This window comes from Cupressus sempervirens, chromosome 7, assembly GCF_028749045.1.
Source record: "Cupressus sempervirens isolate cs-2001-9-10 chromosome 7, ASM2874904v1, whole genome shotgun sequence".
Taxonomy (NCBI): Eukaryota; Viridiplantae; Streptophyta; class Pinopsida; order Cupressales; family Cupressaceae; genus Cupressus; species Cupressus sempervirens.
This window is the reverse complement of record NC_143124.1, coordinates 552,097,495-552,124,147: the sequence shown is the minus strand read 5'-3', so window position 1 is coordinate 552,124,147 and position 26,653 is coordinate 552,097,495. Positions and strand designations below refer to the sequence as shown.

Sequence of the window (26,653 nt, the reverse complement as noted above, 5' to 3'; positions counted from 1 at the left end):
AACATTAAGAAAAACTATTAAGTAAGGAAAGGGGGAGATATAGAATTAGGTGGCAGAAAAAGGGAGAAGGTAAAAGACAGAAAGACAAAAAGATAGGAAGCCAAATGGCTTCTCCCCCCAGAAGGATGGCATAAAGCCAACTTTGACAGAGTGTCCAAGGGAAATCCTGGCTCCTTAGGAAGTAGAGGCATAATAAGGAATGAAAATGGTGATGGTATTGCGGCTTTTTCCCTACTGTTGGGATTTCAAACCAACCATTTTGTGGAAGCAAATGCTGCGTGTAATGTTGTCAAACTGGCATTTGAAATTGGAGTTACTAACCTTTGGCTTGAAGGGGATTCGAACAACACTATAAATTGTATTAATGGAAACTCTCAGCCATCATGGTCAATTGCAAATCTTATTGATGAGACTCATGAGACTCTTACCAAATTTGGTAGAGTCCATGTCATGCATATTTTCTGAGAAGCTAACCCAGTTGCTGAAAAGTTTGCAAATATAGGGGTCAGCACAAACCAAATTATGACATGGCATCCCAGAAATATTTTTCCGGCAGATGTCAAAAGCATGATTGAACTAGACAAGATCCAAGGAAGTATAGAGAAGATAAATATGAAATTATGAGTATGAATGGATCAAGGGAAAAGGGTACTTCCCAAAAAGGTAGCATGGGAAATTGTAATAGTTGTAATTTATTACAGACTTTTTGACACACTTTCTAGGTATTTTTTGGCATTTGCAATAGGAGCAACAAAAAGGTTATGTCTTTCTGTATTTTTCTCAACCAAAGAGGTTCCTTTTAGTCTTAGTACAAGGTGCATATGATAATTGAGGGTGCGTAGAGTGCAGATATGGTTGGCGAAAGGTGCAGAAAGGAGTTGATTGGTGAAATGGAGAAACAGAGGAGTAGGGAAAAAGTTTGAGAGCAGCTTGATCAGGGCAAGATTACCAAATACATTGCAAAACTACATGGTTTTGATCAGGAGGTGACTAATAGTATGGTTGGTTCATGGAAGGACAATAGAGTTAAGGTGAACGAGGTTTCTTTCATGATCACTAAGGAGGTGATATCGACCATCTTTGAAATCCTGATTGAGGGTTTTAAGTTTTTCAGGGACAAGAAGCTCTTGACTAACAGTATGTGGGATTTTTTGAAGGATATAGAAGAACTAAAAGCCTTGAAGAAGATTGACATGTCCAATGTTCCTGATACCATGAAGAAACTATGGGGGTATGTTCTAAGAGCTATAATCGAGTACATTACTCTGGACCCTAGGTTTGATCGAGCTCATACCCACCACTTTGTTCTTTTGAATCATTTTCAGCATAGCTTTAAAATTTCTTTTCCTTTTTACTTGTTAACTTCCATGAGCAAGGTGGTGGTTAGCTTCAAAAGGAAGCCCACAGATAACCCCGCCCTGCATGAGGGGCTCATGCTACTCATTTATGAGCACTTTAATGCTCAGACTATTAGCAATGCCCCCCCTCAAACAGAGAATGTGACCTCTAGAAGCTCCAGCTTCTCTTCAAACTCGGATGATATTCAGAGCTTTAGCTCTGAGGATGGTAGGATTTCTTTCACTAATAAAATTGTCACCCTTCAGGTCAAGAATTCAGCTTCTTCCATTACCCCAAGTAGGAAAAGCCCTAGGGTTCATGGGAAGAAGCAACCTGTGAAGGATGTGAAGGTTGACAGTGATGATGAGGAGGATGTGGTGAAAAAAGAGGAGGAAAAGGAGATGTAGGAGGAAAATAAGGAAGACCAAGGAGGGAAGAAACACAAGAGGGAGGATCTAGACGATGATAGATTGTAGCAAGAATGGGATATGTCTTCGCTGCCTCTTTCTCCTATCCATACTAAAGCCTAACCTAAGGAGCAAAAAATGGATTCTGAGACTAAGGGTGGGGAGGTGCAAGTTAAAGATAGGAGGAAAGCTTGGAAAAACTTTAATGTTAGGACCTCGAAAATGGACATTTTTAGAGAGGCCATGAACCCGCAAGTCCTTGTGGAAAACCAAAAAGAGGAGTAGCTTGAAGAACTTATAGACCCGATGATTGTGGCTATTTCAGATAATGCAAGGGAATCTGGGTTGAACCTCTTGAACAATGCTCACAACAGTATGATTGATAACTTCAGATCAATCAAGTGGCTTTTCCATGAGCTAGAGGAGGTCAAAGAGAAGGTGGGTCATATGGAGGATAATAGGAATGGAGCAAAATCTGATAATAGAGACGGCAACGGTGAGAGGATCAGCCTAGCAGAGAGAAGGATTAACAACCTCAAAATCTACAATCATAATCTCTCAAACTAGATGATTTCGCTGCTAAGCTCCATTAACAACAGCATTATGTCTTTAACTGGCTAGATCAAAGACAGAGTTATGAAGGAAGAAGAGGAAGGAAAAGATAGGGAAAAAGCTAGACTAGAGGTCGACACTACAAAGGACAACATCAACAATGGTTAGGACCAGGAGGATCAAAGGGTGCACTAGCAAAAGGCTGAGGAGAACCAAATGGCCTATGAGGCTGCTTAGGCCATGCAAGACCTGGAGAGAAAGAATGAAGACTAATCCAATGCCTATTCTTTTGTCTCAATCTATTTTTTGGCTTTTTGTTAGGGCTTTTTCCTTTGTCGTTTCTATGTAGTTTATGTTCCTAGTTTTTTCTATGATATTTGTTTTTAAGCTGGGCCTTTGGATTATTATCATCCTTTGAACTTGAACTCTTTTGGCTGGGCTTTTCATGCTTATTATCAGCCTTGTTATTGTTTTAACTCTTGGGTTTTAGGGTCCCTGTAAAACCTTTTTATCTAATAAAAAACAAAGACATATTGTAGTATGTGCTAGAAACTGTGCATTAATAGATGAGTAATATATTTTTCTTAATACAACAAGAATAGTCTGCTACTCTGTCAGTCTTTACAATCTTATTACTATGTTGTCATCAATGACAAACACAGTCATGAATACATCATATCAATGTTTTTCAATGCTCCCCCATAGCATCAACATTCAGGCTAACAAAAATAACAAGAGGCAATGTCTTTTTAAAAATATACACTATGAATTATGTACAAAATAACAGGAGGTGATGCCTTTTTAAAGTTCTTGTGATCCTCAATAACTAGAAAGACCTAGTTTTACATGAAGTTATTTTAATCTTTAAAAAAAAAACTAATTTAACCATTATCATAAATTCCTAATAAATCTTTCGTGCATCTTATATAATTAGTAGTTCGCTAAAGGTAATTGTAAATATAAAGATCCATATGTTTCCATGCAAGTTTCCCTTATCAACATAATTATTAACTAGTTGCATAGATTTATAGATCATCAAAAAGGATGTTCATGTCAAACTTAGAGAGATAATTAATAGGTATCATTCTCAACTTGAGGAGATGCCAAGTCTTTCTAGATTGAACTAATGTATGTATAACATTGAGATTGGCTTTTGTTGGAAGGTACAAAAACTTATGCTACCAAGAATATTTATCATTTTTTTTGTATAAAATTGCAAGCATTTAAAAAGAGTATTTGGGAGTGGTGATCTTATCAAACATAAAAATCTAAGAATTGGTGGTTATCCTAAGCTTGCAAAGTTACAAATTTTCTCCTAACATAGATGTATGGAGGAAATCCAAATTGTCCATTGTGAGAAGTTGTGATGCCATCAACATTCACCACTTTGTCTATAGAAAACTATAGAGATTTGTGAAGAGTATTAGGATCCGATGAACAAGTATCAAAAAAAATTAATATGATTATAAGTAAATATCCCAAGCTTAAGGAGTTGTCAAGTCTCTTTAGAATGAGCTACATAGAGAAGAAATCAGATTAATTATTGGGAAAATATATAGATCCTTACACTATTAACAACATTAATCAATCTCCTTATACAAAATTGTAGTTTGATTTGCAAAGGATGGTAGTTGGAAAGATAATAATTAGTCATAGTACTAAGCTAGAGGAGTTGCTAAGTCTTCCAAATTGAGCTTCCTAGACATGATTAATAATCACTTTTTTGATAAGTTGTAGAATATTGCGCTGCCAAAAATAATCATCAATGTGTGTATACAAAGGTAAAGAGAAATGAGAAGGGTAGCAATAACATATGATCTTATCAAACTTAAAGATTTGATTATTAGTGAGTTTCCTTAGCTAGAGGAGTTTCCAATTCTCTCAAGATTGATCTACATGGAGTAGGTTGTCATTGCCTCTTGTAAAAATCCAGAGAAAATAAATTTGTTACAAAGTTGCATGCATTAGAATTATTACAACTTAGTTATTGTAGAAAATACTAAAGTGAATTCAAAATTTGAAACTAAAACTTCTATTATTTCTTTTTAACAAACAAACATATATAAAAAGTTTTCTTTTACATCTTCTTTTACCTTCAGCTTTATTTCATCATTTGTTCTTACAAAATAGTTTGAAATTTGGTAAGTGATGTTTTAAGTTATTCAAATAATTGAAAATAATTTACCATGTAGGGAAAAACTAGGATTTTTCTTTTATCTTTTATTTCAAAGTGCACCAAGGAGAATGTTTATAATTAGAATAGAAAGAGGAGAATTCAAGGTTAAATGAATATCTTTTTTTATGCTCATATTAGTGTCAATGGATCAATTTACATGACTTTAATTAGGTGTTGATCTTTTGGCCAACTATAATGATTTGGGGAGTGATTAAATATGATTGTGAATTATGAGTAGCATAAAAATAAGAAGCCTTAAGAGGTAAAGAAGACAATTTGGAAAATTAGAAGCCAAACTCAATTTTATTACCTAAAACATAACACTATTTTTAGAAACTTTGGCACTTGGAGATAAAGGCCTACAACAATGTCAACCTACTCAACTTTTGGAAAGAAACCCTTAAAGTTAGTTCAAGATATAAAGTAATAGAAGATCATGTAGAGAATCATCAAACTCAACAAAATGCCTAATTACATGTTGTTGAAAATTGTCAGATAATCAAGGCATGAGATCATGATTTGGAAAAGATGAGGCACACAGACTCTAAGTTTATATAATGTTACAGACTTTCAGCAAAATGTAATCCCAATTGTAAAAATAAATTGCACAACCTTTTCCAACATCCTCCATGCCTATGCCAAAATGGGAGCTTCAGAAAGGCATGCACATCCATCAAATATTATTAAAAAGAGAATTTTTGTCAAATATCTTATTGTAAATTGATGAAGGGTGCTCCCATTAATACCATAAACACATAATAGAAACCAATAAACAATAGCAAATACGAGAACAAAATATGGATTTCTTATTTGCACCGCAAATGTGGAATTACAGAATTCACAAGTACAATATGCTAACCTATATGGGTGCCTTCATTATAGTAATCTACAAGACTATGTTGTGAACCACCACCCAGAGTTGTCCTAGACAATGTTCGAGCCTTTCTTTAATAGGTAATTTTATGCCACCCGAAAAGGTTCTAGATGCTCAAACTTAATACCTAGGGCCGATAGACCCTAAAAATACATATAGAGTTGGCTAAATACATATTTGAAAAATTATTTTAGAAATTTTGGAGCTCAACTTCTGAAGGCCATAACTCTTGAACCATTGCTCTGATTGGCTATTATAGCCACTTTTTGGAAACATCAACTCTTGATCTACAGGCTCAAAACAATGAAAGCAGCCTTTCATCAAGTTTTTGGACCTTATCCAAACATTGTAAGGCCTCCAATCTAGAAGTGCTAAAATAGGCTACTCAGTAACTTTATGTTTCAACAAATTAAAACTCTTATCTACTCCTATAGTCCACTTAAATTCTTTCCTATCCCTTCTCATTATTTCAATCAGGGGTCATAAATACTGCTAAAACCTCTTATGAACTTTCTATAAAAACTAGCTAGTCCATGAAAAGATCTTACCTCTATCACACTCCTTGGAGTAGGTCATTCAAGGATAGCCTTCACTTTCTCTAGGTCTATTTTCAGACCTTCTACTGAGACTACAAATCCCAAGTACACCAACTCCTTCTTTACAAAACTGCACTTCTTCAAGTTTATTAGCAACTTTTCTTCCTTCAACTTATCAAACACCTCGTGAATATGGATCAAATGCTCCTCTAATGTCTTACTAAAGATCAAAATATCATCTAGGTAAAAAATGACAAACTTACCCATAAACTCCTTCAGTACCTCATTCATGAACCACATGAAAGTGCTTGATACATTGGTTAGCCCAAAAGGCATGACTAACTACTCATATAATCCTTCTTTGGTCTTGAAAGTAATCTTCCACTCATCATCTTCTCTAATATGAATCTGATGGTACCCACTCTTTAGATCTATTTTTGTGAAATACTTAGCTCCATACAATCCATAATATCATCCATCCTTGGAAATAGAAATCTATACTTGATTGTGATCTTGTTGATACCATGAGAATCTGTGCACATCCTCTATTCTCCATTCTTCTTTAGTGCTAATATTGTTGGTACAACACATGGACTTAGACTCTCTCAAATCAACCCCTTCTACAACAACTCATGAACTTGCTTGTTCAATTCTTCACTTTTTTTTGGTGCCATTATGTGTGCTGCCTTGTTTGGTAAACTAGCTCCTGGAACCAAATCCATCTGGTGACTAATCTTCCTCATTGGGGGCAATCCATCAAGTACATTATCTTATACAATATCAAAAAACTCTCCTAACATATCTATAACTTCTATAGGTACCTCCTCTACTTCTTCTTTACTATCTTTTGGAATTATAGCAAAACACATATGCTCACACTTCATACCTTTGAGAAATTATTTTCCATCAACAAAACATATTCTAGCAGCACTACATACCTTTTCTTCTTTATCCTTCAATGACTTCAACTTATGTTTCACTCCATCCTTGGTCAGAGTGTAGGTATTTGCTTGCCAATCATGTATAGCATGTCTGTCAAACTGCCACAACATACCCAACAACATATGATATATGTTCATACGTATGATATCACATAGTACCTCATCCTGGTAGCTTCCAATCTTGAACTTCACTTGAGCACTGCTTATTGACCATGACCTCATAGTCATCTTGCACCCAAGCAATATGGTATGGACATGGGTGTTTATGTCTCTTCGGCTTCAACTTTGAGACCATCATTTTTGGCACTAGATTTTTAGTACTTCCACTATCAATGATCATATCACAACACTTATCTTCACATCTACGCCTTGTGTGAAACAAGCTCCTTCTTTGATAAAGTTCATTCTCACCACTCAACAAGACTCTTTTGTTAACTAGGACTCCTCCTCTTTCAACATCTTCAGAATGTGATGATCTGGCATCTTCATCAACATGTGTAACTCTAGCCTAGACTTATTTTATTTGATTTGTCCTTCCTTGGCACTAGGTACATTCAAATTCTCTATTCTGTTCTTCTCCATAGTGAAAACATTTCCCACAGAAGCCTCCTCTTCTAGATCCTTGTCCTCTAACTCTTCCTCTTTGATCTCTATGATTCTAATCATGGAAATGATTGGAATTGTTTCCCCTCTAGTTCTAACTGCTACTTCTAGCCTCATCCGTGTTCTTCTGATCATTAGTATGGTCACCATAAGATCATCTACTACTCTTCTTTTATTCTTGTTGTCAAATTTCTTGTTCAGTTTTTCTTCAACTCTTAGGGAAAACTGGTATGCCTCCTCAATATTGTTCATTTGAACTAGACTCAGCTCATCCTAAATACTTGGACTTAACCCATTAAGATAATAGGCCACTTTCTCCTTATCAACTTCTACATGGCTAGTTCTAATGAGAACTCGGTAGAACTCTTCAATATACTATTGAACAAATTTTCCCGCTTGCTTCAACCCTTGCATTTTATTCAATAGATCAAGCTCATAATCCACAAGAATGAATTTTTTCTTTATTTTAGCTATCATCTGATCCCATATGGTTATTTTTTCCTTTCCCTTTCTATTTCACTCCAACTAAACCTCTTGCCACTAGATCTTTGCATGGCCCTTCAGTTTCACCTTCACAAACTTGACTCTACTAGGATTATCAATATCTTCATATTGAAATTAATCCTCTAGTTCATTGATCCAATCAATCAGATCCTCTAGGTTAAGATTTCCAAAAAAAGTGCAAACTTGAACTTAGGTCTGTTTCCAATCTTGGGGATGGCCCTAAAAAGCCTCTCTTCCTCTGGGTTTAGAACTACCTCTACTTCAACATTTTCTTCTACTTCATCCTCATCCTCACTTTCATCTCTTATGAGAATATTTATCCCTCTATGCATTTGTTCTTCCAATGCTTGCATTCATCTTTGGAGGGCTTGAAATCCCTTAGGTGTAACACCTATAGCTCTTCCTCCATGATCTCTTTGTGGAGACATTTTTGTGCTTCCATTGAAACCCTAGTGCAAATTGCATCACAAATGGTGATCTATCTACATACTCAACCCAAACCATGGTCTTTGTGTGAATTGCCTCACAGTTGGCAATTTGTCCATGCACTCAAGAACTCTAGCTCTAATACCACTTGATGAAGGGTGCTCCCATTCATACCATAAACACATAACAGAAACCAAGAAACAATAGAAAATGTGAGAACAAAATATGGACTTTGTATTTGTACCACAAATGTAGAATCACAAAATTTAAAAGTACAATGTGCTAACCCACATGGGTGCCTTCATTACAATAATCTACAAGACTATGCTGCAAACTACCACCCAGAGTTGTCATAGACAATGTTCAAGCCTTTCTTAAATTGGCAATTTTATGCTACCACCCAGAGTTGTCATAGACAATGTTCAAGCCTTTCTTAAATTGGAAATTTTATGCTGCCCAAGAAAGTTCTAGATGTTCAAACTTAATACCTAGGGTTGACAAGCCCTAAAAATACATATAGAGTCGGCTGAATACATATTTTAGAAATTATTTTAGAAATTTTGGTAGCCCAATTTCTGAAGGCCATAACTCTCGAACTGTTGCTTTGATTGGCTAATATAACCACTTTTTGGAAATGCTAGCTCCTAATCTATAGGCTTGGAACCACGTAAATGCCCTTCCATCGAGTTTTTAGACCTTATTCGGGCACTCTAAGGCCTCCAACGGTGAGCCAAAAGATTTCTCTACAATTTTTTTCACTCAAAATTTATAATAACTTCTTTGATACTTTAGCTAGAGCAATGATATTTTTATGGTAGGCTAATAAGTCTAAAATGAACCTTCATGTAGAAAATGAGAACATTCTAAGCTCATATGATAAACTTACTAAAAATATTAAGTTCCCATAAGGATTAACCACCCTATCTACTAATCCTTATTAAAATAGAAAAGATTGAAAATAAAATATTTTTGGGTGATGCAAGATTTCTCTTACACCTAGGATGATCCTGCATCATAAATATTGTGGTAAACACATGCAAAGTGTGGAATAATGGAGAAGGCATGCACAAAAAAAATTGAATTCTATGTTTACAATTAAATGAGAACTTGAATTCTATATTCCACAACCTTTACTAGCATCCATCCCAACTAGTCAAAACATGAGTCTTAGAAAAGGGCATGGATATGTATTAAAGTATAATGTAAAGGGGATTTTTGTCAAATATTATAGTTGAAAATATTTGACAAATAGATATCAAAAATATGGAAGAATAGACAAAAATGTGAATAATTTGATAGAATGCATCTAAGATAAGTCATATTATGGAATTTCATAAATTATCTTAACAAAATTCAATTATGTTTTTAACATGGCCAAATAACATCATAGAATTTCAAATCTTAAAAATTCTCGCAGTACATGACCAAAAAGTATGATGACACTATCAAAAAGTATGATGACACTATCCCCATGTATTTTCAATAAAATCCTATATGCTTGAATTGGTATCTTGTGTGCTTCCAAACTTGTGCTATCAACCATGTCAATTGTATGTTTTTTCTATTGAGTGTGATCCTTATCACATATATTTTCCCTATCAAGATCATCTATCCAATTTAGACATTTAAGATTTTGTGGCATTTGTGGAAATGTAGGTGCTTGGTTGGAGATACTTATTTTTCTCCTCATTCAATCAAGTCTCTTTGTTGACAAAGAGTGTTGCAAAATCATCTTGTATGGGGAAGAATGGATGTATAATTGGATGGTCTAATCCAAGGTGGGATGATATGTTTCTATTTTTTTACTTTATTTATCAAGTCCTTTACAAAATTTTGAATGAAATGAACTATTTTTAAATCAAATGTGTTAGTCATTCCCTAAATCTCATTTTTTATTCCCAAATTTATTTCTATTATTGTATGCTCATCATTATTGCCAATCATCTACAAAAAACTAAACCTATTTTAGAAATAAAATGTCAAAGAAAGAAGAAGAAAATTTATCAAAATGTAATTATTATTTCACTGATGTATATACCAAATGATCCTCCAATAGTTGATAGTTTTTATACCTCTAATCCCATCTGATTCAGTAATTTCCTGCATTGATATTGAATCACATTTAAACATATAATTTTTAAAGAAACATACACCAATAGAATAAATGAACAATCATTTTTTTCATATACCAAATGATTAGAGACATTGATGGGGCATCTTTCTCTTATAGAATCGATTGTAGGGGCAAGATAATCAAAGTCTACATGAAAATTATTACCAAATAGATGTTGTATCTTCCTCATCAAGTTCAGGTGACAAGATATATACACCTCATATCATAAATAAGTGCCACTTTCACTTGTTTCCCATGTTATACTATTATCAATGTCATTAAATCTAACATGCTCATTGGATTTTTCAATCCACTCACACCCAAGATGTGTTTTCAATATTCTCAATTTAAAAGTTCCTATACAAGCCATGTGTTGGTTCTTGATTTGACAAAATTTAAACTAACTTTTATGATGCTAAAAAAGCTAGGAATTAGCCAAAAACCACTATGGGAAATATGCAAAATCAAAATAAAAGGACCAACTAACAAGACATCAGAGTCTTCTCCACTTTGAACTCTACAAGATTCAAGCAGATTTACCTTAGGAATTCAACTTTATCCACTTTCATATCAAGGTTTGTAACATGAATCCTAGTAACAATAGATTATTGAGCCTTCTTTCTTCTAACTCAATGGTCATAAAGAGATGACAACTAGCTATTTCATCAAACCATAGACACCATGAATCAAGTATAGGCTAACATTTCACACTTGGATAAAAAAATTGTAGTAGATTGATTTATTATAATATTTCAACATTGTGCAAAAGATTCCATTATTCATTGGGCTATAACTAATAGAGATCACTCCTACTTTTGGATCTTATCTCAACACTTTGTGAAAATATTTATCTATATTCATTTCTAGATCTCATAATTACCATATCTTCACTTTAAACCATAATGTTCTTTTAACTTCATTAAGCATTTACATAATCCATTAGATTACTAGAAAAACAAAACTGAAATATAATTCAAGGTGAATTACAACTAAAATCTAATAAAATTTGTTAACAGATTTTAGAGAAAAAAATAATAATAAGGAAAGAGACAAGGTTTGGAAAGAAATCAACTCTCAATATTTGTATTCATTTCTTTGAACTATATACAACTTGGTATTCATCTCTATCATAAAGATAACACAATAGGCCAACAACTATAAATTTTGCATTCAATTTTGGAATTAATTTACAGTATACATGGACTAACTCCAATTTCACATAAAGTCATGCAAAAATGAAAATAAACTCGGACCATCCTCTAGCCTTGGAAACTCACTTATATAGTGTGAGTTGCAACAAGCTTCAAGCCTAGAGGGAAAGGACAATTTTCCATAGAACAAAAAATTTATGAAAGGACAAATTTTTCATAATAAAAAATTGCACAAGAAAAGACAAAAACTGGTGGTCATTTTCCTAGGAAATAGAATGACTTCTTCATTGGTATCTTTGTAGTGGGGCTAGTTCTATTACAACAGTTTCTTTCACACTCACTACACTTGATGATTGGTCTTGCTCTGCATGTTATTCTTCAAGTTGTGGGGCCACTTTTTCTTCAAGTTGTGGGGCCACTTTTTCTTCATGTGTTGTGCCAAGTTCTAATATATGGATGTTTATTGTAATTGGTCAATAATTTGTTAGATCATCAGTTTGGGTGGCAACATCCACTGTTGTAATTTGTTGTTCTTTTTCTCTCTCTACTATTTGTATTGCTTTATCACCCAACTGTACCTTTTCTATGGAAACTACTTTGTCCATACTTTCCTTTTCAACCACCATTTGTAACAACTAATTTGATGGAAAGTAATCTTCCATCCACTTGTCAAAAAGTGTGTCATCAGGCCACTTGAAACTCAATATGTCTTGCTCCCTCTTCAGAATATATTTTCCCAATTTCAACAATTTAATAAAATATTGTTTTAAAGAATCAAAAAATATTTGAACTTGTACAACCTCTTTAGTGGTCCTTTCAAACCAAATATAGTTCACTTTATTTACTACTTTGTTTAACTTGATACTCATAAATTGTTTCAACACATTTTCTCATTCTTCTTTATCCTTTATTTTACCTATGCCTTTGAGTGCATGCGGAAAGAGATTAGAATTTTTGTTGAGATATTTTGAAAAGAAAATATTTATTCTAGTTTGCAATAAGTCTCTCTTGTGATAAAAATCCAAAAGATCATTGGTTTGGTCAAAATTCTTTTCTAACTAATCATCGGAGTGATCAATAACTGAGCAACACAAGGTTGTGATAGCATCATCCCTTCTAATCCACTTATTCAAAATTGGCCTCAGGGTCGCTTCATTATTATTTAATTCATTCTAGATCTCCACCAACCCTTAAAATATAAGTAGAAAAGGGGCCAGCCTATCTTGTCTACTAAATAAAAAATTGTGTCCTTAATCATGTCCTCATGTTGGATGCCTAATTCCACATGCAGTGACTAGATCTTAGCCTTCTCCTCATTTAGCTCCTTAGTCATATAGAGTTCTAGTTGCTAAGGAGTACTTGGAATCTCCACAGTGGGAATGGTTTTGAAAGGTGGCACAGGGGGAGGAGGAGCTACAATTATGAGTTCTTGCCTTTTATTTCTTGCCTTTTTATTTTCAAGTCTAAGCCTTTTTTGGACCTCTTCATTCTAGGCCCTCTTTTCTTTTCTAGTAGTGGCTAAAGTGAGATTTTCTATCCCAACATTCAATTATATTGCCTCATCATTTGGAGTATCCTCCACTCTTTTGATGATTAAATTACCCATGAATTCAAAGCCACTAGGCTTAGAAGAGCTAGTCCTAGATCCTCTTTTCAAAGACCAAATAACTAGGGCAGCATGGTCCTCACTATACTTAACACCACTGAGTACTTTATGTTGTTTCTCTTCAGTGTTAAAATCCTTTTTCACAACATTAAAAACCATGACATCTACAATGTCCCTGTTTGGAAGCAATTTAACTCCAACTAATTTGACCATTTGCCTTCTTTCCTTAGGAGTTACATTTTTTAATTTTTTCTTCATTTCTTCCTTAACTTAATTTTTATTACTAAGTCTTCTTTCTCAGGCTGCCTAGACTTCCTTTTATTGCACCTTTTCTCAAAGTTTGAAATATTTTTTCTCCATGCAAATTGGTAGAAGGCCCTTGATTTTACAAAATTATTATCAGACAAGGATTCATAGCTAGCCTATTCAGTTATACGGTCTAGCTCCCTTCCTTTGAAATCACCCATAGTCAATTCCAGACTAGGCATAGGAGGTTGATTAAGATTTCCTTCCTCTAGCTCTATTGTAGTAATAAAGAATCCACACTGTGATCCAAGTTGCTTAATTTGATCCCCAATGAGTTGTTAATCTCCTATACATAGGGAAGATTGGGATGGTGTATAAATTTCTTCTTATGACACCTAATTTCCTTCTAATTTTTTCCTCTTGGACATTTCTCTAATGGCCTCTCTTCAAGTTGAGGTCTCCTTGTTAAAGCACTAGTGCTTGATCCAACCTTTTCTTTACCTTTGATACCAACTTGTTCCTTAGTCCTTACTATACTATAACCATTTTTCTTTTGAATGATTAATTGGCCTAAACCTATAGTAGGGTTAAAAGATAATCATTTTTAACTCTCTTTCTCTATCAAGATAAATACTAATAAGGAGGGCCTTTTTCTCATTCATGGTTTCCATGATCTCTAAAAATTTTATCATTAGCTTATTTATCTTGTCAGTTAATGTCTTGGCATATTTCGATGGACTATATTCCTTTTCAAAACAATTAATGAATTCTAGTACCCTAGAATAAACTTTCCATTTTTCCATTTTTTATTTTCTTCTCTTGTAAAGAAATTTCATTTCTTATTGTATCTTATAGGTAATAAAATTCATGCTTGTGAGCTTTGGCCTTGGCCCTCTATCTAAAAATCTCAAAAAATCCCTCACTATCATTGAATCTAGAACGAGAGATAGTCATTATGTATGGGTCCAAAACTTTATATAGAAAAACCCAACCACCCTTTGTGATTAAAAATTGATGAGCCACTATACATGTTGGAAAAATAGAACCCCTTGACCTTCCAGTTAACTCTAATTCTTCCAACCCACCTATCTACCACAAAATATCTGCTAAACCTACATTAAAAGATACCTAGTAAGGCAACACATGTGGGGTCCCCTAAAATCTATATACCCAAAAAATAGTAGACACTGGATATGGAATGATATATGCCCAATTATGGGAGACTTTCAAATTTTTGAGGCAATCCATAGGTCTAATGAAATCCAACAACAACTTAGGTATCCTAGGATTATCAGTTAACAAAAGAATCCTCAACCTAGATGCCAAGTACCTATAAAACCTTACAAATCTTTCTTCTTTTGCATCGCAAATCATATCTGCACTCTATAATTGAACTAGTAGAGGCTCTCCTTCATTCTCTCTTGTTAGGTTCATTTCTCTTTCAAAATACTAAACTCCCTTAAAAGAAACATGTGCATCACTATAGAATAGAAACCAAAATTTTTCTCAACTTTTCCTTTAAAAATCCCTATCAATCCCACATTGATTTCTTCAGCCATAAATGATGCAAAATCAAAGATAATACTAACACCAAAGGAAGAAATTTGTACCATCATATACATGAATTTTTTAGGCATAAAGTCCTGCTCATCTTTACTAAAAACCCTACATAGAGTCATGTATATATCTATGCCACTAGAATTGAAGAATTGTTTCTTGAAAAGTTCTCAAGTAGAAGTTGTGACCAATGTCAAATTTTAAATTGTATCTAAATGCCCTCTCAATGCCTCCTACCTAATATGATCTTTATGGGACATGTACTCCTTCTCTAAACCATGAAAATCAATGACTTCATGATATTTTGAAGTGGGATCCATTTCGAATATTTCTTGAATTTCTTCAACAATGATTTTTACAAGGCCTTCCTGATTTTTTCCCCTTGCAATTCAGGTTATAGGGTTGTACTTTAGGCTATAGAGGTGAGGAGGTCTAAATCCATAAACACTCCTAGGAGAAATAGCTTTCCTAAGTCAAAGCTCCAAATTTTTCCATGAGAGGCAAATAGTTTTCTCTCTGAGAACCATTTCTTGAATAGTTGCCACCCATTTTTAGATGTCACTACATCTTGAGTCTAATTTCCCCTATCATATAGACCTTCTGCTCCCTTTAACCTAGGATTTACAAGGACTAATTTCTTCATCTAAGCAGCTCATTAGTGGACTCATTTAACTATTCTAAAAAGCCATCATGAATATTTCTATGTGCATAATCCCTCTACCTGGAGAAACTCTTCTTTGGAGGCATTTTAATCAACAAATATAGGATACCCAAATTCTTTTTGCAAATGGAAAAGTACTTACTTGGTTCACAAATTTTTATCTAATTACTATATTAGATTATTGATGCAAAGACTCACAATTCAGCCTAACATGATAACAATTTTTGCAAGCACTATGCTCCAATTCTTCAAGAATAGATTTTCAGAATGAAATTACCAATTTTTCCATTATTACTTTTGTATTAATTCATATAAGATGTCTTTAATTCTCATAATTTTTTATAGAGAACAAAATGGCATGTTCTAAAAATTAAAAAATGGATTGTTGATTTATAAAAATCCAATGGATAGAACACAATTTGCAATTTGACTCACCTTCTATTTTCTAGCCTGGCAGTCAAACCAACCAAATTTTAACACTTGGAAACCTTTTTACCTTGTTGACATCCTTTGTGTACTATTTATATCTTGTAAGACACATGTCACCATGTCATTATGTCACTATGGTTAAAGGTTGAGCAATTCTTGTTGTACATGATGTATTCGCATATTCATGAAACCTTAATGTAGAGTGCAAATAAAATGACAACAAACTAGACTAAAAACCAAGAAATCATCATCAAAATGAAAACTCTATGAATGTCCCACATTTCCCTAACTACAACCGCTAAGAATTCTCTCAGACCAACATCTCAGTGACAGTTCTAGAATGAGAGTATGCTTAAAATGTAGATCTACCAGTATGTATACAAGATCTAAGATGAAAATATAGATTATATGTGAGTTACAACTCCTAGAATACTATCAAAATGGAAATGCAATGAGCTAAACATATGTTAAGATGATACTAAATAACATGAAAACCAAGCTAAAATGCTATCAAAATGACAAATTTGATAGAATAAAAATGCTAATATGCTCAATAAGACAACTCTGAATATGCCTATAATGTAGATGCCTAAAACTTGGGTCTTTTTGCTCTTGAATTCTCCTTCTATTTATAGGATTTTAGAAGGGGTTGGGGTAAGAATCTAGGTTTTACCTTTGACTGGTGGATAGAGGTGAAATTGAAAATGTCTCATAAGAGACAAAAGGAGGAGTTGAAAAGTCTTGATTTTGAGGATAAATGCGAATTTTTTTCAATTAAATTTTTCATAAGAGACAAGAGGTGGAGCCTAAAATTCTTGATTTTAAGGATAAATGTGGATTTATTCAATTCTTTATAGTATAAAAGGAGGATTTTCACTTTTGTGAGGATAAATGGATTTATTGAAAAAATAAAAGTTTCATTTATTTTCAAAAGTTTGTCTTTTCCTTTTCCCTTTTGAATTTCATTTTATGATTTTGAATTATTTTTCTCCTCTTTTTGAAGTTGATTTAGGTCTTATTAATTTGATAGATAATTTAATCGATTAATGACCTGATGTAATCCTCAATTTGAAAGTTTGTTGTTTTCCTTTGATTTCCTCCTTAATTTGCCTTGATTGGTAAAAGTTGCAGTGTTTTAAGTCTTTGCCAATTTTTGGGTGTCTACACTTGTTAGCAACATAACGACAGCCTTAGATCTTTCCTAGATTTGAAGATTGAGAAAAATAACTCAACTTTTCTTGAAAGTGGGCCATACATGCTACTTGTCATTATGTCTCTATGTTGCTACAGTTAACAACCTTGTATCTTGGGTTAGTGACATAGCAACAATCCTTAATCAATCTTCAATCTGACAGCTGGGAAAAGCTCTACACTATAGAGTGTGTGTTGGGCCCACAAGGATACATGTAACCTTGTCACTCTGTTGCATGGATTAAAACGCCTTCATCTTTTCATGGTGATAAAGTGACAACCATAGATATTCCTTGAGATCAATGATCCTCATTATTTTATGTTATTATGGCATATGGTTCAAACAAAAACTCCCACCAATTCCACGTATCACAATGTCATTATTTCACTATGATTAAAAATCAAGCAACTCCTCATGGCAACATAGAGACAACCATAGATGTCTCTTCAGATCAATAGTTGATAGAAAACTTCAAGGACTATGTCATTTTTCCAAATAACAAATCATTTGTAAACACCTATCACCTCATCTGACAACCCCACTAACTGTAAAAAGAAATGGCCCACAAGAATACACATTGTTATATTGCTATAGATAAAGTTTGAGAAACTTCCATTGGTGACATAGTGACAACCATAGATTTTGAGTTTGATCTATGGTGATGAGACTTCTAAATTTTTATATTAGCTGGGTCCCACGGGCAGGTGTCATTATGTTGCTATGTTGCATGAAATAAAAATATAACACTTGCTCGTAGTGACATAATGGTGACCCTTGATCTTAAGGAAGATCAAGGGCTATCACTTCTTACCCACAATTTTGAATCAAAAAGGTAATCCATGTAATAGAAAAGGGAATCACGACATGACCTTAGGTTAAAAATGAGCTAGGAGCTAGGGTAAGGCAGAAAAAACACAGACAAATTCAAAAGAAAGTAGAAAAACTTTATAATAAAAATATTTCAAAGGTTTTAGGACTTTAGAATCTTCCCACACAAATTTTAAAATGTGAACCACATTAATCATTTTTTTCAAAAAACCTAGGGCACATAAGATATTATGGCATAGCAAAAAAGGATTTTCTCTTTTATAGCACGATTAATCAAAAGACATACAAACCCTTAAACTCTAAATGATCAACTGGATTTTTCACAACCAAATTCTGAAAGATTTTTATCATGTGAGAAACCAAGCCAACACCATATTTTTTGTTGATTTGTACCCACCAAAGATAGACATGAACATGTGTTGTTAGCTGATGTAATAACTAATCAATACAATTATTTGTTGTATGCTTGACTACATCTAAGAATCACTTTTTAGGTGTGATTAATATGACTCTATGGATTTTTTTTGTCTATTTCCCTACATGCTTTAGTGTATGGTAGCATCTAGCCCACATACTTATCTTTCAGACCATCAACCCTTAAAATATTCAATGAATGAGGGTTTCTTGTATATTTAATGTCTTTAATAAATATGTGAACAACGTTCCTTTCATAATCTTCATCTACTAAACAATACATGATACATCCAAGTCTATCAAACATTTCTTTTCAAATTGCATTATCTTTTGCCTTTAATTAATTGAATTAACTATGTGCATCTAATATTCCAAGAACATAGATACACATCACATTGGAATACTTCTTTGCATCATGAGTACATACATTTAGTATTTAATATACTTTTTTCATTGGTTTCATAGAGTGTTAGAGATATATTTACTATCCTTTATAAAAGAAGATCATAAAAGAAATAATATAGACCTTCTTATTAGAATAAATAATCAATCTCATGTATATGTATCAATCATGGTGGAAAAAAAATTGGGGTATGTCCCTTTTAATTTGTAATTTGTATAGGACAAAATTTCTAGGAAAGATTGGAGGTTTTTTTCTCCGTTCTTTCCTACCAATGCTTGTTTGAATGGAGAAACATTGTATTGTTATTTTATTTTTATCTATATAATAAAAAGGCCTCAGTCATTTACTGATAAAAAAAAAAACCAATCTAGAATTTTATGCAACTTGTGGTCTATGAAGACATGCCAAATAAATTACTAGTATACTACACAACAAAGAGACGAAGTGACATTGTTGTTACGAAAAAGAGAAATACTTATGTAAGAAAGGATAGTAATGAAAGAATGCATTAAATAGTGAGGTTCAATAAATGAAAGAAGAATAAAATAAGTTGAAAGCATTGTCATGTGATAAGGAATGAGAAAATCAATGTCATAAATTACAATGTTAAGTTCTAAGGCACATAGTAAAAAGGTATGCACATGACATGTTGATTACCTCAACAAAAGAGGTTTCAACCAGGATTAAAGAAAATTTTAAATCTATAACAAAAATTAAAAAATTAAGAGAAAGTTAGAATAGACATGGTGATAGTAATATAAACATGGAACTTATCATGTCAAAATTTAGCATTCGTATGTCATTAAAGGATAGTCATATATTGACAAAGGGTAGTCACATATTAAATGGACTATCATAAAATATCATCAATTGGAGATACTAATACATTGTAAAAATAGTGGCATGGATATAATTGTAAACCAAAGGAAACAAATCATAATAGTGGTGATAAACAGTAATTGTTCCAAAGAAACAATGACAAAGAAAATCAAAATAATTCTTTATAGAAGAAGTGAAGGGAATTCAATCAAATAAAAAATAGTGAAATCAAATATATTTCAAAATATAATGTTTTAGTTTGAAGGACATTTCTATTAATATCCTAAAATAATGATAAGTGGTTTGCATATTCATAGTATAGCACTGAAATATAGTACTTACAACAAAATAAGGTTTTGATGATAAAAGAAACACCTTATAGCTTTAATCACAACACCTGCATTGTCCACCATGAATACATTTAATCTCCAATCAACTTTCTTCAAGTGAACTCGTTGGAGAAGAACATGCATCCAAAATATAATATCATATGTACAAAACCTACACAGAATGACCCATGACATGCAAGGATTGTATAAAACTAAAATTGTCATAAGACATGGGGTATAATATATCAATACTATATTTCAAATGAGGTGAAAAAAATCAAATTCATTTCTAGAATGAAACAAGAATGACATGCCTTCAATTGCAACCATACCAAATGTAGAATATAATGACAATATGTTATTATGGCCATCATGGAGCATCCATCAAGTTTCTCTGGTAATTGAATTTCCAAAACAAATGGAGTTTGGTTATCTCCATCAACAATAGTGGCAGTATATTGTTTATATGCAAATCACTTATCATATTTTTCCAAAACCCATTATTGTATTGAATGAGCATCATTACTATCTAACACGGCTAAATGTCTTAATTTTATTACCAATATTTGCAATATCATCCATGGTAAGAAAATCAACCCTACAATATTGACCCTCAAACATGGTCATCTTCTCATGCACCATTTGCCTATGTTCTTTATGCACCACATCTATAGGTATGCCAAGTAATAGTGAAGTCTCCATTAATTGATGCAATGTTTTGTTAATAAATGGTGTGAAAAAGGACCATGTTCCTAAAAACTCATTGTTCATTTGACCATTACAATTTTTTCCTTCACTACCCACATGTCGAACCTAACAATACCTAACACATGGTTTGGCTTACAAATTGTAATTTATGTGTTAGAATGACAAGTACAACCATATTGTGTATGGTTAAAAGCACAAACCTATGTCACCTTTTATAAAGAAATAGGATATCATAATGCAACAATTAAACATTAATGACAAAACAAATCATATTTGTGTTTAGAATTTGAAGATGATGTAAACTAATGATATGTTTAGAATTGGATGATTTTTATGCCTATAATTTTATATTTTTTTGAGTAAGAATTTATTCATTTTCTTTTAATTTGAAGTCCCTTTTTTAATAGTAAAAAATATAGGGTGTAGTTCCCATTAAACAAATATATGCAAATAATCTTTTTTTGATTTAATTTGAAAATATTTTATAGATGAAATATATAGCTAGGGAACAAAAAAAGAAATAATTATTTTTTATGTATATTTTCTTTGTTATAAGTACTCAAGCTCGACCTTATCGGTATCCAACAGTTTTTTCCTCCTGTCAAAACTTCCCTATCAAATCTATACCTTCTTGAAAAAAAAAATACATATTTCTAAAGAGGACTCTCTCCTCTAGAGATAAATATAATTTTTAAATTTTTTTGGTATGATTTACTATTTTTTCCTTTTTTGAGGGAGTATCTTCTGAAATGCTGAAATATCAACTTATGATATTTTAAAATTATAACATATAAAAACTAATCAAAACACTAAAGAAATTATATAATAATGATATTGAATCTGAGATCTATAAAAGGGTATTTTTAGTTTTTGAAAAAAAAAAGAGTTTTGATAGAGAAATGAGAATTGACCAAAATAAGTTTTGGTATCCTAAATTCTGACACAGATCTATGCTTTTACCCATATGCTTATGACCAAATTTATTACCCTCACCCATTTAGGCACTAAAGAAAGATCAAAAGGTGTTGCATTTTCCTCCCTATAATCTTCAGGTCCATACACATACCAATACCTATTAAATTAAAGAGCATTCAATCTTTTAAGTATAGTTAACCAACCATTGGAGAATTATTTTTCAATTCACAAATATGAGTATAAACATTTATATTTGTTGCATTATCCTTATCCATACATGTTATATTCTAAAAAGAAATTAATCCTAATTTTTGTTTTAGAATTAAGAAGTTTTTTTTTGAGACTTTTGTAAAAGAAGGTTGGGTATGATTTCCTTGGTATTTATCTCTCAATAAAATCATTCAATCTTTTGGCCTCAATCCAAGCTAAAAATCATTTTGAGCCTATATAGTCATATTTCTCCCATGAGAGGTTTTTGTGTGAAAAAATTTCATGAGGGGATAGTTGAATGACTTCATCCATGATGCGAGATCAATTCAAATCCATCTAGCTGAAAAAAAATGTTAGCATTAGTTTGGGAAATGTCCACACATGATATAATTTACTTTTTAGTCTAAATAAATGACATTTACTATGAATTTGATCGCTACTATGTTTCTAGTTACAAATAAATGAAAATGATAGGTTACCATAAATTTGATGTTTTGTTGGAAGGCAATTTGAGCGATATAGATTTAAAGATTCTCTAAAAATGTGTAAATCTAACTATGATCTTGTTCAATATTAATTTCTAGTGGTTTAATTATCTTCCATGAAAATGTATAAGTGTAACTATGATTCTTTGAAATGTAGTTAATATTAATCTTTCTCCTAGATCAAGAAGCACCCCTATTATGTGATGGCTTACATTATACAATCTAATAAAGAGTATTAAATAGAATTGACATTCAAATCCCCTAAAAAATAGGATGTCACTTAGAATAAGCATCTAATTAGTCAGTAGAATGAAGTATTTTTAAAATCAAAGATTCCTCGTCATTATAAATGATCTCTAATTTCTCAAAATCTATGTTGATGGTTACAAATAATAGATTCTTAAGTGTGTGTGTGTGTGTGTGTGTGCACGCACACGCGTGTGCGCGTGTGTGCATGCGTGTGCGTGTGTGTGTGTGTGTGTGTGCATGTGTGTGTGCGTGTGCGTGTGCGTGTGCGTGTGCGTGTGCGTGTGCGTGTGCGTGTGCGTGTGCGTGTGCGTGTGCGTGTGCGTGTGTGTGTGCGTGTGTGTGTGTGTGTGTGTGTGAGTGAGTGTGTGTGTGTGTGTGTATTCTTCATATTATTTTGTGAAGCTTATAAACTTTATTATAGAAGAATTAAAGAAATTTAGACCTAGTGTATGGTGGGTGATTCTAAAATACATTTTCACCTGGTGAAAAAAAAACTTGTGTTATTATACTACACAAAATTGGTAGTTGAAGACATCAAAAGCCATTGACAACAAAAACAAATATTAGGAAACTCATATTTTAGGTGATCTTCATAGCCATGTGACAAAATAACTTCTTTGAAAAAAGATAGATGAGTCAAAATTTTCATAAGGTTTTCCTATTGAAATGCTTGAAAAAAAAAATTATAATGAATGATTTTTTTGGAAACACATTCCAAATAATAGCTTCACCATAGATACAAAATCAAGAGGGAAAAGGATAATAAAAATCTCTAATCATTATCAATTGGAAATTAGTAAGCTATATAGGATGTATCATGATTTAAGATTTATAGTATATCTAAATTTACTAGATGAGATGCAAAGGAAACATACCAGTAAAAACTCCTAAGTATTTATTGTGTAGATTCCAATAGGTCATTAATGACTTACAAACTATACCAATGACACAATTAATTGTATGACAAAAAAATTTAATTAATAATTTTATGATCATTATGAAGAAAGAGATACATTACAAGCTGGAAATTCGTGATGCCTAAAATAAACAAGACCATGTGTTACCAGGTGCATTGCACTATAAGATGAAATGGCATGCATTATTTGAAGATGAAAAGAAGAACTTGATCTAGTATTTTCATCGAAGGTAATTCATTAATTAAAGATGCTTTGAAGTTAATATAGATTAAACTCTCGTTAGGGAAGAAATTTCTTGTGAGGGGCAGTTAGGCTAGCAACAAAAGAAAGAAAGCTTTAATAGAAATTGATCAAAGTCCTCCTTAGGGTTGTTGATTAACTTTATGAGTATCAAAAGACTTTTGATTTTAATAGTTATATCAATCATAAAGGTAAAAATGGTTTCAATGTGAAATATATTAAACTAGGCATAAAACCTATCACAAAAGAAAAATACATCCATTGTCATGTTGTAGGCTCTTTAAAAGCTCTTTATAAGAATTCTAGAGATATTATGATGAGGGCTAAAAGGACTTGAATATTTTGAAGGAGATTATTAAGCCCAACATAATAAAGATACAATAGAGAATGGAATAATGACCTTGAACTATTCGAGTATGGAAAATATAAATCTAAGCTTAATGTCTAAGTTGAAAAAAGGAAAATCTAAGGATTTTTGAGGATTTGATTAAATATCTAATTATTATTGGAGGAGAGATAAGGAACAACTATAATATAATAATTAACTTGAGTATGATTTTGAAGTATCAGAGTTGATTATTGCCCAAGATGTGTTTATTTTGGAGCTTATTGGTTATTATGACCAATATTAAAGCACTAGAATTCAATAGTCAAACCCTTATTTTTATAACATGGAAGTGATTTTTCATTCACAAAGGAAGAGTTGTTTGTTCTTCCCACTTTAGGCTAATTTTTTCAAGCTCGAGAATCAAATCTCACTTTTTATTTTGAAAAAAGTTTTGGAATGGTAAATTGGTTTAGAAAAAGGATTTTCGCACACCCTCCCCATACATATCAATTATTTGCACTTAATGAATGAATAGTTTGGTTGTGTACCTACCAACTACATTTGCTTAAATATTCAATATAATGTTAAGAAAAGTCATTTTAACTAATATTCCTATAACAATTATGTTTGACAATTCTACAAAGGAGTTGGGAGAAGGTATTGCCAATGATTTTATGATAACCCTTGTTTAGAGGTAAAGTGACGCTTCTTGGAATATTTTTTCAAACCACGAGTTGACTTTGGTGGGTCTACCCTATCTTTCTAATAGGCTTTGTAAGTTTTATTTTGTCTTTCTTCTTGTTTTCTAGTTGTTGTTTTGTAGTTTTACTAAACTAAATGATTCATTATTTCTTTGTAAAAGGAATCATGGTCCTTTCAAAAACCTTCCTTATGGAATAAAATAATTGTATTTCAAGAAATTATACTTTAAAATTTCATATATGTTGATGCAATTTAAATAACATCTTTTTCATAGTTTGTAATGGTTATTTTTATTGTTTCTACTAAATATTATTATATTTGACTAGATTATTAACGAAAAATAAGTTTTGCAAGAAAATCAAAACCTTTTACATTAAGATCAACATTAACCCCATAAATTTAAGATCGGGTTGCAAAGGTATTGAAATTAAAAAGAGGACCATTAGAAGACAAATAGTCAAATTGGTTTGAATCCAATTCTCATAAAAAAGGCTCTAAAAAGGAGCATAACCAAAATGGATTGTCATGCATGTTGTCGAATAAGTACTAGTTCAACCAAAAGCATCTCAATCACAAACTTAAGATTATATTTTTCCATAAAAAAAAAAAATGCTAACTGATGTAGAGCTCTATGGTTTCCATCTCCTTCCTTCTAGAGGGTGTCGGAGAACACATCTCAATTGGTGTCTTGTCCTCAAATATTGATGTTAAATAAAAAGAGGTTTTTTCTTCTTTTTTTTCTCTTTTTTTGAAGATTATGAATTTTATACATAGATATTCTATTAAATTTCTATCCATTCAAAGCCCTTGTTGTAGTAGCAAAGATATGAAAGCTTTGCACATGCTTGTGAGGGTTTTGATGGGTTGGAGCTAGAGCAACCTATAAGGAAATTTTTGCTAGTTATCTAAGTGGAGTCATAATTTATTAATAACTGAATGAATCTAATTAGGATCATTTAGGGTTTGAAGGGTTGAATCCTTAGAATAAGCTTCAACACCAATTTTAACAATTTACATATTTTGATTTCTTATATATAAAAAAAACTTGGTTCTACTTAATTTTGAGAATATCTCTATCTACTCCAAACAAAATTAGCTCAATTTAATAAAGGGAATGTTTGTAATGTGTTGCATTTAGCCCCAATATGTGAGGCTTATATTAATTTCCATAGAGTTTCTAGGTTTACTTTACAAAATGTTCTTCATTCAAAATTAAACAAAATGCAAAGCCCATAATACATAGTGCAACATATGTATATTTGACACAACAAATGAGATCTCAATATAAGGAACAAGTGACTCTCAACACTAAAGAAGGGTAAAAATCATAGATTGTGACAAGATATATCTTTTTACTAATGAAAAGAGAGATTAAATAGGGAGGAGGACAAGTTGAGAAATTATTTTATTGCATTGCAATGTAGAATTTCTTTCATTTAATTTTAGAATGTAAACCCTAAAGGTTTAAGATTGAAGAGAAAAACCCATAATATTTTGAAGTGATTTCACCCAAAGAATATCAATACACAAATTTGATTCATTTGCAAGTCATAATAAAATAATATCCCTTCAAATATATGATTTTTCATTGGATCTTAGCAATGGTCTCTTAATGTTCAAGAAACTTACTACTATGTGGTTTTCTCCATTGATTTTGATTTAACCTAGTGATGGTTCAAATCCAATCATTAACTCATAGTAGAATGAATAGTTCAAATCTCAAGTGCAGAGACTCTTCAATGGAGAATACCCACTATTCATTCAAGTAATTCTAGTCCAATAACCCTTTGATTA

At 32.3% G+C, this 26,653-nt stretch overlaps 1 pseudogene; it reads left to right on the top strand.

The window, feature by feature from the left end:
- Positions 1-998: 998 nt before the first annotated feature.
- The window catches only part of LOC149547971 (RNA-dependent RNA polymerase 2-like), a 65,055-nt pseudogene continuing 39,400 nt past the window's right edge, over positions 999-26,653 (top strand).